At 47.2% G+C, this 15,539-nt stretch overlaps 1 protein-coding gene across 3 annotated transcripts in view; it reads right to left on the reverse strand.

The window, feature by feature from the left end:
- The window catches only part of NDRG3 (NDRG family member 3), a 43,300-nt gene that overhangs the window by 13,452 nt on the left and 14,309 nt on the right, over positions 1-15,539 (reverse strand). The window lies entirely within an intron of this gene.

Raw genomic sequence — 15,539 nt, forward strand, 5'->3', positions numbered from 1 at the left:
TTTTTGCACCGTGCCTTATGTCAGACAGCAAGAGGAGCACGAGGCCTCCTGGTACCTCTTCAGTTTCTTTCTGGTGCAGAAACAAGCCACAGCCTCATAATGACACACGCAGAAGTGCCCACAACATTGTCCAAGTTGAACTAAAATAGCTGCAAACACAGTGAGACAAACACTGATCTGGGATAACTATGGACTTTGGAAAAGCTGTGGAGATGGCAGGGAGGCTGGGTACAATAACAACATCATCTTTAGGTCCCTTCTCTCATCTACAGAAATCAAAGGAGAGACTTACAGACACTATAAAAAGCACCAATTACTTTCTTCATATTAAAACAGCATCTGCTTAGGAAAAAGCCTGAAGTAGGGACATTACACCTCAAAAACATGTTTTACTAGTTTACACAAAGTATGTGAAATATGGTTTTGAAACAGTAATTTCCAATACCCTGAAAGTCATTAAACCAAATACAGTACTGATGAGAGTACCTGGCTTGCAGCACACCAGAAATTCACTTCACCTCCCTTTTCTGGACACTCTGAAGGCTAGTTGTGGGCCAGACTGATTTAGTTCTTGCAGTGGAAGACCTTCCTTCCCCCAGCTTGTGCTTCTTTTCAAGGGCTCCAAAGCCTATCCCCTTCCCCCAGAAGTGTGGCAACAGGAGGGAGCTGCCACAGTTAAATCACCTGAGGTAGTCTGAAGCTTTCTGGAGCTTGGCTTTGAAGGATTTGTGAAGACACCTCTGACTGGGGCTGGGGTTTACCTGCATGCAGCTGTTGCACTGTGCACATGCAGAAGCTGGAGTCCCTACTTACACAGCAGCAGAGACCTCTCTGCAGGCGAGGTTACCCAGCCTGATGCTCACATGGAGGGGGCAGGACAGGACTAGTCTGTGTGTGTAAAGTGAGCATGTGTCCATATGGCAGGAGTGCCCACCCTCATGGCAAGGCTGCACAAGGCAGCCCAGGGCACAGCCTCTGCTTCCTGAGCCTCCAGAAACCCCCCAGCTCTGGCCCTTGGCCGTGTCTTGGCTCTCGGGGCTGCTCTGCTGAGCTGGGCAAAGCCCCGTCCTGCACAGCCACAGCACTGGCCCCCAGTTTAGTGCTCTCCGAGCCTGCAGGTGTTAACAAGCCCTTTAACAATAAAGTGGCAACTTTTGGAGAAGGCCAGGAGTGGTGACTGGCAGTGATGGTGGTGGGAATGGTGAAACACAGGGAACTCATGGAAGAGCCCAGCGGGTGCCAAAGCAACTGGAGCTGGCAACCCCCGTCTGCACTTCCCTATGCCCCTGAGCTCACCAAGGCCTGGACTGCCATTAAAAGCAGGTCTGCCTGCCAGCTCTGGCACTTGCTGGGCTCTTCCATAAGCAGCTTTAACTCACTGAGCTGGCAGGGAACTATCCAGTTGCCCTTTTCTTTTCTTCTTTTTTTTTTTTTTTTAATCTTACTTTGTTAGACTTCTGCCAGGTCAGTGAGTTAAGAAGCTCACAGAGAGGTCTGGCAAATGCTGGTTGTGGCTCAGAGCCCAAGGGGAGTGCATGGGGTGGCAGAAGGAATAACCCTGCCCTGAGCATGAGGCCGGTTAAACTGACTCACGGCTCATAGGGGGGACTAGGGAGGGTCTAAGGCAGCAGCAAAAGGTCAACTATCAAACAGAAGCACAAAACCTAAACTGAGGCAACAGTGAGAAAAGCACAGAAAGCAACAAAAGAGCTGGTGACATTTAAAAAAGTCTGCACTACAGTCTTTTCTGGAATTACACTCAAACTCACTGCTCAGGTCACACCTGCCTTCACTAGGTGAGCTACAGGACAAGGGACTAGAAACAGAAACACCCACTTCCCTTCAGAGCCCCCGTCACACTGCAGCACCCTGCACTTCTGTTTTCTGAAGCTGAGCTTGGGTCTCAGCTCTCTACTGGGAAAGGAGAAGAGTTTCCTTGAGCTAATAATCCTTGCTCTCCTGCTTACTTTGACATTGCTAACTGTGTAAACTGTGATTTGGGGAAATGAGACAGTTTGTTGAGAAGAGGTTTTTCATGTCCCCACTAGGCACCAGCCCAATCTGAAGGGGACTTCCCTGGCTACTCCTTCAGTCACATTAGTGATTCCAATACAGGGAATGTCCACCGAAGATGGAAGCAACATGAGAAATCCCATCTTTGAGAAATCCCAGCAAGCAGAACTTTAAAAAGTTTAAGATGCTAAATCTGCAAACTTCTTACTCTGCCCTATACAGTGACAATGCCTAAGACTGGGAGTGCTTAAGAATATTTCTTATTTCTCTTGCTAGTTTCCAGGCAGGGTGGAAATCCTCCTCCTGGGAAGCAGCTTCCCTCCTCTGGTTAAAGCATTTTACTTATTGAAGGCTTTTTCCAAGCTCCACAAAGGAAGCAGCAGCCACTGAAATTGAGATAAAGGTTTCTACCTTCACTTTTTTAGCTAGAAATCAGCTATCACGCTGATATCTTTTTCAAGATTATCTGGAGAGACAAGACTGAGTTTCACCCCCAACTTCCCTACGGGTAATCAGTAGGAAATGTCAGTTTTTCCAGTGAACTCCATTTTCTGTGAAACTTTGCCCTTTTGTCTCAACCTCTGATTGCAAAGGACAAAATCGTTTTCAGATGTCACACAATTAGAGCCCACATGACTCCCCTGTCACTGCTTGTCTCCACAGCAGCTCTGCCACGTATCAAAGCCACAGGACAGCACGAGACAGGCTTTAAAAAGAGCCTAGGTATCACACTTCGGATGACAACGAGGATCTTTCCACTTATAAGATACAACTGCTACCTTGAACTGCCCCAACAAAAGTTATTATTTTGTTACAATATTACTGGCTTACTACTCTCCCAAACACGGAGCAGAATAACCCAGTTACAGCAGGCACCAGGGCACTCAGTGAGAGAACAGCAGCTTGTCTGGCTGCACCTTTCCTTCACATCTTTCTTGTGGACACCCTTCCCAGCCCCCCAGCGAGGTGCCCTGCCTGTGTCACCCTGTGTCACTGCCTCCACAACCACTGCCCAATTCCAAACACCAACTCTGCATGTTTTCTCCTGGTATTTGCCCATTGCTCATGGAGAAATGTTGAGTTGGAAAGTATCAGCCGCCCAGACTCTGGCATGCTTGGTTTCTTTCTACCCTCTGCTCAGGGCAGCTTTGACACATTGCATCAGTGTAGCCTGAACAGAGACTCAAGGGTTGTTACCTTGCAGCTGTGTAACTCCAGCTACTGTCTGAACACTGATCCGGTCTAGTGCAAGGAAGCAGTGATAGGAGAAGGCAGGTGGAAAACATGGCCAGGAAACAGCCAAATTTTTACAAACCTGCAGTCTCCAAAATAAGGGAAATGAATGCGAGACAAGACCACGATCTGCCAGTTGTGTTTTGAAGAGCTTGATAAAGTTTAATTTTCACTTAGGGACTGGAAACTTTCAGAGGTTTTTCTGAAGAGATTTTATCTCCTGCCTTTATTTGTAGAGCAGGTAAAGAATAAGCAGCAGCTGCAGCCACCCTGCTGCAAGGGGAGGCAGAGCAGCGGCCGGGTGGCTGTGACAGCCGCAGGCAAAGGGCTGTGCCCACACACCCCATGGCCCCTGCTCTGCCAGCAGGGCAGGGGCACAGGGCCTGGGCAGGCAGCTGCCATCGATCTGCTCAGAGCAGCTGGGAGCCACAGCTTCAACAACTGCCACTGCCTGCGGGTCGGGAATGAGAAGAGCGATGATGGAGGAGGAGCAGGAGACCAGCTGTAGCTGCAGCCTGCTGGGCTGACTTCAGGAGAGTGTGCTTGTGCAAAAGCATGTAGTGATATTTTCTCAAGCACATGCATCTTGTAACAGTTTCCCTTAATTTTCCTAGCCTCCAACAATCTGCAGGTCAAATGAGACTTCCTGAACTGGAGCTGTGGTCTTCCACTTTAAGAGAACGGGGCTGCCACCTCCTGCTACTTGGGCCTGCCTCCCCCTGTGACCAGAAAAGCTTAACAATGTGCAGGGAAAAGAACCACTAATTTCCTCACCTTGTATCTGCTGATTTTACACGAGACCTCCTAGCCCTTGGTTTGGAAGCTGGAGAGCAACTGACTCCATTTCCACAATCCCCAGAAGTGATGCCCTAACAGCTCACTGCAACTCCCTCACGTGTTCCTTTCTGGGCTGACGTGCTTGGGACTATCTGGGTGGCCCTGGTACAGCAGCTTTCTCCTGACCACCCTGCAGTTCTCTCCTGACCATCCTGCAGTTCTCTCCTGGCCATCCTGCTACCGTGCAGCTCTGTCCTTGCTGAGCCCAGGGGCGCTGGCAGGACGTCACAGGCGCTGTGGGTGCACGCGGCAGCACAATGAGGTTGCTTTGTTCTCTGTTCCTGATGAACAAGGATTGATTTGCTTTGCTGAAAGCCACGAGCCCCTCATTGACAGTGTCACTCATCCCTTGCAATATTAGGGTTTTATGCCCCCGAGTTATCATCAGCTCTGAGCCCACGCTTTCATATTCCACTGCAGGAAGCTTTGACTCAATGTGCAGCACACTTTGTTTACCCAAAGGCAGATGCATTTTGCCACTGCATCTTCCATCACTTTTTCCAGATCATCAAAGAGTATATTTTAGCAGTGCAGGTCCCAGCACAGTCTCCAGGGTGCTTCTCAAGTGATCTCAAACAACTGTGAAAACAAATGCTGGGGTTTTTTAACCAATATTTCATCCATGAATGGACCTCTCCTCTGACCACATGGCCTCCTAAGTCCCTTAAGACATATGTCTTATGACTCCTTTTGGTAAGGGGCCTTGTCTTTTGGAAATCCAAGTTGGCTGCATCAACTGAATTCTCTTTATTTATATCACTACTGACTCTTTCAAAGAATTTCAACAGCTCTGTAGAGTAGGACTTCCCTTTACAAAACTTACATTGACCCTTTCCCAGTATTGATCAGAGTAATTCATCCACTACACTTTGCTGGTTTTATCAGTCTGCCTGGTATAGCTCGTCAGTGAATTCCCAGAATTCCTGTGGGATGTGTCTTACAAACTGCCTGACAGGTGAAGCACTGGGCACCATGGCAGCTTCAACAGAGGAGCATGGCTCTCACTTAACACCTCAACTATTTCATCCTTAAATTCATTTAAAATTCCTCAGTTGAAAGTTCCAGTTAATAAATATTATGAAATATTAAAAACTGCTAAAAAAGGCATAAATATTATCTTTTGTACAGCCTCTGCAGCAGGCACTGTGGTTTAAGACAGGCTCTATGCTGACTCCCCACAAAGAGCATTCCAGCACAGTAACCTCTGTGAACTGCTCTGTGCTAAGCTTACATGCAGAAGAAATTAAATTTAGATTTTCTGCTATGGCTAGATCTTCCTTGAGCCCTCCTTCCAGAGCCTGAGAAGTCAGTAGCACTCTGCAAACCCCTTCATGTGGTTTCATTTTCATAGGTCCGAAAAAGGATGGTTATTTTCTTCCCCTTGCAAATAATCTCTCAGAATCCCCTTCTGTCTTCGTTCTGTTCATATATTTAATCTGCTAGAGTTTATAACCTTTTCCATTTTCTCTAGCCTTTTTTAAAATTGCTTTTTTGTTTTCAATAGCCTCCTTGCCCTTCTGTTAGCCATGTTGGCTTTCTGGCACCATTTCTCGTCTCTGCTGTGATGGATGGTGGGCACTTGCTCTCTGCTCAGTTTATGTTCAATAATCTTTTCCATTTCTGTGCAGTTCTTGTTTTGAACTCTGAGTGCAAAACCAGTGAAGTCTTCTATAGTTTGGTGGTTTGTTTTTTTTTTCCTTTTCCCCAGGGATGTTGATCTGGAACACATTGTGGCTCCTGTCACAGAGCAGCTCTTGGAAGGCACAATACATTTCTCTGCCCTTGTCAGATCACATCAACGGTAACTTCTCCCATCTTGGCACTCCCTAACCTGTTGCTCCATAGAAGTTTGTGGCTAAAATGCAGTGCTGGTGCCACATAATGGGTGCAACTTAGATTAGCTGACTTGATGAGGAAGTGCCATTGAAAAGAGTCCTTCTCCTGTCCCTCTGCCCTGCCCCATGTCCAGTGAGCTGCTGGTCTCATGGAAGTCTGTAAGCAGGAGTGCAGGGCTGGGGTCACTGCCCCACTACACTGGGAAACCAAAGCAACTGAGCCTGTGGCCACAGGATCTCTCCTTCAGGTGGAGGGTGAGCAGTGCAGGTGCACACGTGGTGGCAGAGGCACTGACCTGCCTTAGCCACCAAAGGAAGGCCACCAATGCTCCTGACCATCTCTGAAAGCCCTGTGGTTTTTGCTATAATCTTTATGGTGCCAGCTTCTGAGTATCTCTGTTCTTGGTCAAAGAGCCCTGTGCTTGAGAAAATGAAATGTGTGTGAACCATAAAAGCTCAGATACTGGAAGGTGATAAAACACAACCCAACAGCAACTTCAAAATATCTGAAATCAAACCCAAGCAGGAACTGCTGGGAAGCACTTCTTGCTGGGGATTTGCAAAGGTCAGACAAGGCTGGGACATTATCCTATTTGTCCTTAACATCTCTGAATGCTTCTTAAACTGAGGAGGAAAACACACATTCAACTATGACTGCCAAAGGCTAATTCTACTGTGGGACTGATTATGGCAAGAAGTGGGCACACAGGGCAAACAGTTCAAATGCAGGAACCACCTCTGATTGGCACCTTTGGCCAGAGAGGGAAGCAATGACAGTGCCACTGGCACTAAAGAATCCCTTCAGTGCAGGGAGCTCGGGGTGCAGCTGCAGTGGGAACTGCAGGTTGAGCTCTGGGGGGCAGGAGCCTGAACTGCTGCCCCTCTGCATAACAAAGGGCACGGGGACCTGTGGCCCAGCAAGGTAGGATGGGACACTCAGGGACACAGCCAGACTGAAGACCCCCAGACTTTCCTGCACTTCGACTGTGAGGGCATAAAAGCCCAGAGGTTCCTTTGTTCAGGGTCCCTCCTCAGAGGCACCAGCTCCAGCTGGTATTTTGTCATTCAGTTATTGCACCATGATTAAATTATTTTAAGGATCTGGAGGTCTGAGACTCTGCAGTGGGAAACCTGGGCTGGAGCCAGTAAGGAAACCTGGCCTGTGAGGGGAAGGAGCAGTTGCAAAGGGGCCTCAGTCCCAGCTCAGGTGGTGCCAGAGAGGCTTCCAGGGTGGCTCCTGGGTGGTCAGACAGAGGAGTTTCCTTAACATCACCGAAAACTTTCCATACTGAGAAAAAACATTCTGAGTGAAAGAGTGAGGCATCCAACAGCAGCTCCAAAGGTGTTAATGCCTTGAGCTCCAGAAACTCCCAGGCAGCAGAGAGAGGTACCTGGGTGTCAGACCACAGTGGTCCAAATTCCAGCCACACTTCCTCAGCCCCAGGTCAGAGCGTGATCCAGTGCTTAAGCTTTTAAAAGTTTAATAACTTTAAAAGTTATTGAAGACTTAGGTAAACCATTTGTTTCACAGTGGGAATGATTAATGATGAGAATTCATATTACCAGTACTTTTCAAGACTAATTTATTAAGCTTCTCTTCTGGCATTACCAGATGACCTCCCAGAGCGAAGCTGCTCTAAGTTCAAAATTAATTCCTTGGAAAAACTGAGAACTGATTTAATGTGCAGACTAACAATAAAGAACACATCTGTGAAATCCCTTCAATTTTTTTTTTAAACATTAAAACCTGGCAGAACACAGAGCAGTAAGGTGTCTATTGCTTGCATTTTACTCAAGCTTGTTGAATGTCTGTACTAGCAGAGGGCTAGAAACATCCCAAAAAAGCCTTTCAACTTAAGCACATTCAGCTGCTGGTTCACCTAAGCAAAGAAAACTGCCTCTGCTGCTTTGCTGTAAGGTGGAGGAGACGCAGATTACTCAGGGCAGGCTTTCCCCTTTTCCAGTGACTCTGGCTACAGCTATTATTTACTTTATGTCATCTTTGCCAATCTTGGCAAAGGTGTAAAACTGCACCATGCTCCTGGGGCAACCTATCCCAGCTATTAACTACGGAGAGATTGAAGCAGAGATTCCATTGTCTTGCTCTCAGCAACAGCTACCCTCAAATTTCTACACATTACTACAACAACACCACAAACTATGCCTGCAAGATAAGAAAAAAATATTGTCAGACTGTAAAACATCCCCACCTGTTAACTCTTACCATTATAGTATCGCCAACCTCAAGGCAGTTGGCAGGTAAGTGCTTCCCACCCCCTCTCTGTGCAAAATTACTTTGGAAATAGTAGAGCTGAAGGAGATGGCTGCATGGGAAGCAAGACTAAATCAGACCTAAAGCAACATCGTGAAGTAAATTGTTCATTTCCATACACAGCAGAAATTTATTAATAGAAAACACAATATGATCTATCCAAGCATGCAACGGTTTCTGGTACTCTGTGTAATTGCATTAAGTCTTAAATTAGAGAAATTCTGGGTGAGAATTGAGAGCAGCAGTAGAACGAGGTACTCAATCTGATTACACAAACTCAAGAGCATCAGGAGACAAAGGTGCTGCTGTTGCTGTAACACAAACAAGCATTTGTGTGTGCCTGTTCCAAAGCCAGGTGAGGGTGAAGGACAGACCCAGTGCCTCTCTGTGACCCTTGCTCATGCTTTGTGTCACACAGCAAGAAAGAGCAGGTCACCTCCCAGCACAGATTCTGCCAGAGAACAGACACTGGCTCTGCACTCAAAGGAACTCAAGTGAGGTACAACAGGAGCATGGCTGACAGGCTGGGTTTGTGCTCCCACAGCAGAGAACACAAACCCCTACAACCACACAATGCTGAGAACAATAAGCAACTCCTGACAACACCGACAGGTCTGAGCTGGAGCAAGATGCTCTCTCTGCTGCCCTGCCCACGTGTTCCAAGCAGCAGTTAAAGCTATAACTTTCTTGCACTCCAGTCAAGTATCCAGTGTCATGAGAAAGACACCCAGCACAGACTGAGGAATACATGGGTTAGGGTTAGATCCCCTCTTTCCCAGCTCAGGCAGGAAATTGGACCTCCTAGATCTGTGATAGTTCAGGGTGAATTAAACCATTGCAGATGAGCTCTCCTTTGCCCAAGGCTGGCAGGGGGGTGTTGTCTCCCAGCACTCTGCACTGCTATTTTGAGTCAGCAGAGTATGAGACTGCAGCCTTCCCCATGGGCTGCAAAGAGAACAGGCTGATGGCTCTGGCACTCCCCCATCCCTGGGCAGTGGGCTCAAGGTGCCACCACCTGCAGACACACAGCCTTTGTAAACCCGAGACCTCCAGGGAGATCTGAATGTGCTAATACATGGGTGAGTCTAAAATATTTTGTGTGACTGCTAGACCCCAGATCACCACAACTCCTCAAGGAACCTGTAAAGTAAGCCAAGGGCCAGCCTTCCAGCCAAGGACAGTCCTCCTGCTGACACGATGTGCCAAACTGCATCTCAGCATCTTGCTGAAGACCACGAACATCTTCAAACCTCCTGAAGAAGAGAAAGCAGGGCCATGTTCTGTGTCTCCAAACCTTCCACATCCCCGGCAACTAGAAGTGAGCCTCCCTGTGTTGAGTTAAACCCAATACTGCAGTTACTGGTTAGTTGCTGTGAAATACCATTAACGAGTGCTGCATAAGGGATGGAAATGGCTCAGCCACTGCCCGAGGAAAGGCACCATTCAAACCCCTTTCTCAACCTAAAGCACTTCTGCTTTGCTCTAAGGACTCACTGACAAGAACATGAAAAGCACAGGAACTTCAAACATCACAGCTGCATAATCAGCCTCTTTGGCACACTGTTGCCACAGAATACAGAAAGCAAACATAATGCTTAAGTAAACCCCAAGGAAGGATTGTGCACACATAGTTAAAAATAAGAGCCATGTTTCAGTCCAAGTCCAGCTAGGTAAAACTTTCCAGAACTGAACACTGCAGTTTTACAGAAAACAGAGCTTTTAGATGGAAAATCAGTGATGGGAGAAATCAGAAGAAAAGCTTCCCAAGAAACAAAAATTAAAAAAAGTCCAAAATAAAAATCCATTTAAATAATTTTAGCTTTACAATATTTGTTGTTGTGATGTCAGGAGAAGTCAAAGCCAGTACTTCAGTGGTGATGCTAGTTTTAATAAGATTAGGAGCAGCATTAATTTAGCAGGCATTAAGTAAACTTGCTTTCTAGATCAAAACATCTTCTGTGTTGTAATTAATTTCACTCCAGCGCTTTGAACAAAAGAACTCCTTGTACAAATCAGAGGAACAACAGTCCTCAATATCCCAGCCAAAATGTTTCACTGCTGCTGAGAACAGCCCCAGTTACTCACACAGAGAAAGTAAACCCTTCCTCAAAGAGCTAATGTTCTATGTTATTTCATCACAATAAACAGAAGATGCCTTAAAACATCTTGTATTCAACACCAGTGGGTAGCACTCACAAGCTGGCTTTAATTAAACAATGAACACAGTTTCAATTCAACCTCTCCCACATCAGCAAATGCACACGATGGGATATTTCAATAACCTCTCAACAGCAGATACCATCTCTGACTGCACAGCAAGCAAAAATAAAGCAAAGAGACTGGGCAAGAAAAAGCAAACATTTAAAAATGCAGATTAAAAAGCTTCAAACAAATGTACTTCTGAAAGAACTCTTCCAAAACTGAAAAATTAAAAACGTGGTCTTATTGAACAGTGATACTTCAACTAAAAAAAAGTGCAAAAAATTCCTCATCGAGGCCTGTCATTAACTCTGCAAACATTGTGCTGTGTTTTACTCTGGACACAGGCAACTGAGTGACTCTGCATTTTCCATGAATTCCAGCAAGACATCCAGCAAGCTTTTGTACTGGGAAGCTTTAATTCCTTTCCTCCAAGGGTTTATGCATGCCTTGTCTTTTCTGTTTCAGATGAATTGTATGTCCTGCACTTATTCCCACCTCCTCCACCCATTGTTTGCTTTCTGCAAATATTCAGCCAAATCCCAAACCATCTCCACACCCCAAGGCCCCTTCTCCTGAAAGCCAAACACTTCTCTGCCTTCCTGCTGGTGGGAGGCAGCAGAGGGGAAGTGTCAGCTACACATGAGATCAAATGGCAGCTTATGTCAGACTGAAACATAATGCAGGTTTATTTGGATAGTTTTACAAATATATCTGTATATTTCTTCATTTCTATTTAAAGCAAATCAGAGGGGAGAGACTTAGGCTGAGACAGAACACCTACTTCTGAAGGCTGAAGAGGGTCTGGATAATAATAAAAGCCCAGGCACAGCTCTGTTAATGGCACAGGTCACCACACCATCTGTCCATCTGCAGCACAGACCGTTTATTCCACCATCTGCCCAGGGACAGTGGAAAAAGCCAAGCCTAGATTTCATTAGGGTTCATATAGCTTTCAAGTAAAATGTAGGTCTCAGATTTAGGTTAATACTTTTTAGTTCTGAGAATAACCTACATTCCTATTGATAAAGACCCCTAAGCCCCCACACTATCTCTCCATTTCATCTCCATTGCAGTTACCAGATTATGTGGCGTCGTTTAACTGATGCCAGGCAATCTGTTATATGTCAGGGTTAGCTGGGGTTGCTTGCAGATGTACAGTTTAGGAAAACCAGGGCAGCTCTACCTGGAAGTCAGTTGTACCAGAAAAGCCAAAAGCTTCCTCACACACAGTCACCTAGAGTAACAAATTTCAGAAGCAGGAGGATGCTTGTGCTGTTGACTTTGCCCAGATCTGATCCTGGCAAGTTATTTAAACATAAATCAAACACATGAGGAAATGAATAGAAATTCCCAATGGCAATGCCCCTTTTCCCCAAAGGAAAGAAAGATCTTACAAACCTTAAATATACATGAAAACTTGAAAAGTAACATATGCCAAAGCTATACAGAAAACAGCGTGGGGAACCTGTGTGCCTGGCACTACACACCTCCTGGAGTCAGTGACAGTGCTAATGACATGCTCCTGAGCTGGGATTAAACTAAACATTTCTCCCATTCATAAGCATGGCCCAGCTGCAGAGAACATTTTGAAACCCCAGCTTCCAGCCAGAGGCACCACCAAACAACCAAACACTGAAGCTGGATGTTACTCCAGCTGTTTCCAAGGCTAAGCTCTGGCAGGGCATCAGTCAGTCCTGGGAGGAGCTGGGACACTGAGATTAGCTCAGCTGGTTAGAGCATGGTGCTAATAACACCAGAGGTGGTGGGTTCAGTACGGGCCATTCACTTCAGAGTTGGACTCGATGATCCTTGTGGGTCCCTTCCAACTCAGAATATTCTATGAAATTCTGGGATGGACTTACAGCAAATGACGTCGTGACCGAGGGCACAGAATAACACAGACTGAAATAAAACAGCACTCACTCCAACATGTCAAGATCTTATACTGGGGAGCTCAAACTGGACCTGCACTGCCAACAGGGTTATCAACAGTGCTGACAGAGTCTCACCTTCTCCTTGCCACCCCCTTACCTCACCCCACTGCCTGCAGCCCTGCAAGCACAGGATGTGGTCAGCCCCAGTCCCAGCCACAGCTTTGTCTCCATCTAAAACAACTTCTTTTGAACTATTAGAAAAATAAAAAGGTCTGAAATGCAGGTCTCACATCACTGATGCTGTGCTCTCATACTGCAAACACTGCATTGTATAAGATTATCCATCCCACAAACCCTTTAATTTTTGCCCTAAAACCCTTGCAGATGTTGCTGCTATTGGAAGATGATTGGGAACTTCACTGCACTGTAACTGGAAACCATCTTCCAGTTATCAGCCTTCATCAGTCAGTTTGTGCCTATTCTTCTTAAACTGAGATTCTCCCCAAGGTTCTTCCTCCCTGTGAAACTCAGGACAAATTAAACCCCTGCCTCAGTCTAGGTGCTTTTAAGTCTTTCTCTACACAACAGGATCTTCCTTCGTCTGAAATCCCTGGCAAACTTCTTTATTTCAAATTGCCCTGACACTGACTCAGTGGCACATAGGCCTGGATATGCAGCCGGATGTGCTTTGCCAGATCAAAAAGCAGCAGTAATTTTTCACAGGACAAAACAATAGCTCAATCTCCCAGTGTAAGAACTGTTCCTGGTACTAGCAACTGAGGCAGATAACCCAAGGACCCAACGACATCTATCCTTGCTGGCAGATTTCAAACAGAGATTTAATCTAGCCCTTGGGGTATTTTCCAGGTAGGAGCAGAAGGGGGGGGTGACAAGCCAGGTGTGCCCTGAAAGTGCACCTTGTAGGGAGAGATGCTGGAGAAAGGTGAGGTTAGGACAGCATTTACAGTCACAAGAGACACTGTATTAACATCTTGCTGAAAAAAACCTGTATTGTAAATGAATTACCGAGAGGGCTCCCGGAAGGAACATCTCGCCTCCTGCCCAACTGTTGCCATGGCCACCAGCTCACTGCTGATCTACAGCAAAGCAGAGAAGCACTCCCCAGAGCCCCTCTCCCTGGCTGCAGCCCACTCAGCTCTTCCCAAAGCTCAGCCCTGGGGAGGACAGGGAGCAGAGACAACAGCAGCACTGAGTTCTGTGGGGCTTGCCCAGCTTCACATCTGGGGCTCTGTTCAAAGAAGGGCACAAAGAGGCTTTGCTGATTGAGGGAAAGCGTAGAGCCAAAAGGCAGCAGCCATTCACAGCTCTGGGACAGGGACTCCATCCCACCTTCCCACTCTGCTCCAGCTCCCAAGACCACACTGCTCCCAGCCAGGCAGGACAGGGGCACACCCAGAGCTTTGGTGGGTCAGTAGAGGATTGGCAGTGGAGGCCAATACGCCCTGGCATCGCATTCACATTCTTCCCAATCCTGGCAGACAGGCCACTGCAGGAAGTGCCTCTGCTATCTAACACTTACTCAAAGGCATTGCACCTATTTTTACCCCTTACCCATCTGACATGTGAGCACACTTCACCTCTAGAGGTGAGAGAGAAGATACAGATAGATGGAGATATGATGGTACAGGCAAGTGTTTTGAAACCATTATCCTTTATTTCACAGAAAAATCATTGCTTAACACTGTTGCTGCTTCTCAGATGAGAAACTACATTTACAATGTGCTAAAATTAGTGATTTTTATACTTCGAGGTTTTAAGATAATAACAAAGCTCACAATGAATGGAGCTAAAGCAGTATAGTGGCATGTGTCTGCCCAAATGGGGGCTACTGTCAGTGATATCAAGAGAAGGAAAAAACACAAACTACCTTCATAGGACTGTATTTATTACGTTCCTGTTCTGCACAGGCTTGCAAGTGGTTTTCTGGAACAATCCCATGCAGCACTACAGGCTGGGGACAGAGTGGCTGGAGAGCAGTCAGGCAGGAAGGGAGCTGGGAGTGTGGATGGACAGGAAGCTGAACAGGAGCCCGAGTGTGCCCAGGTGGCCAAGAGGGCCAATGGATCCTGGCCTGGCTCAGGAACAGTGTGGCAGCAGGAGCAGGGCAGGGATTCTGCCCCTGGACTCAGCGCTGGTGAGGCCACCCCTGGAGTGCTGTGTCCAGCTCTGGGCCCTCAGCTCAGGAAGGACATTGAGGGGCTGGAGCAGGTCCAGAGGAGAGCAGCGAGGCTGGGGAAGGGACTGGAGCACAAGTGCTGTGAGGAGAGGCTGAGGGAGCTGGGGCTGTTCAGCCTGGAGGAGGCTCAGGGGAGACCTCCTGACTTTCTACAACTCCCTGACAGGAGGTTGTAGCCAGGTGGGGGTCGGGTTCTTCTCCCAGGCAGCTCTCAGCAAGACAAGAGGGCTGGGTCTTAAGCTGTGCCAGGAGAGGTTTAGGTTGGATATTAGGAAGAAATTCTTTACAGAGAGGGTAATCAGGCATTGGAATGGGCTGCCCAGAAAAGTGGTGGATTCTCCGTCCCTGGAGGTGTTTAAGGTGAGACTGGATGTGGCATCAGTGCCATGGGCTGGGAATCATAGCGGGGTTGGATCAAGGGTTGGGCTTGATGATCTCGGAGGTCCCTTCCAACCCGGCTGATTCTGTGATTCTATGATCTACATCAACAGACTTTTATTAAATCTATCCCATGGTATTGCAGCCCTACCCCTGCTGCTGTGCTCCAGCAGCACTGTGTGACCTGTCCTGCGCTGAGCAGAGCACTGCAGACACAGCAGCCTCCCATGACTGGAGAGAAGGAACAGCTGCTGGCTGCATATCCACACACTCAGTGAGAAGGCAGCAGGATAATCTGGCATGGAAAATGAGCCTGTGCTCCACAAGATGCCCCATGGAATCTCAGAGCTGCGCTCCCCCTATCACAGAGTGTGTCCTTTGTCTTTGATGCTGGCGGAGCAACCACTCCTCTGAAAGGATTATTCCTATGGCAACCAGAGCCCCTGGGCTCATCTCTGCACCACCGATAAACTCACGGAAAACGACCATGGCTGTGTCAAGAGCCAGGCCCAGCAGAGCAGGGTGTTGTATCTTGGGCATCTCCTCTCAAGACAAATAGACAGAGCATGCAATCTCCTCCTTTCCCAGCCAGTGAACCAGATGGGATGTGACAGAGCTGAAGTTCCTCAGCATATTGACTTTTTCCAAGAAACTGCTTTTCAGGAGACCAGCCATCCTGCAAGATGTTGTGCAGCCTT

Source organism: Neopelma chrysocephalum, unplaced genomic scaffold, assembly GCF_003984885.1.
Source record: "Neopelma chrysocephalum unplaced genomic scaffold, ASM398488v2 Primary Assembly neopelma1_286, whole genome shotgun sequence".
Lineage (NCBI taxonomy): Eukaryota > Metazoa > Chordata > Aves > Passeriformes > Pipridae > Neopelma > Neopelma chrysocephalum.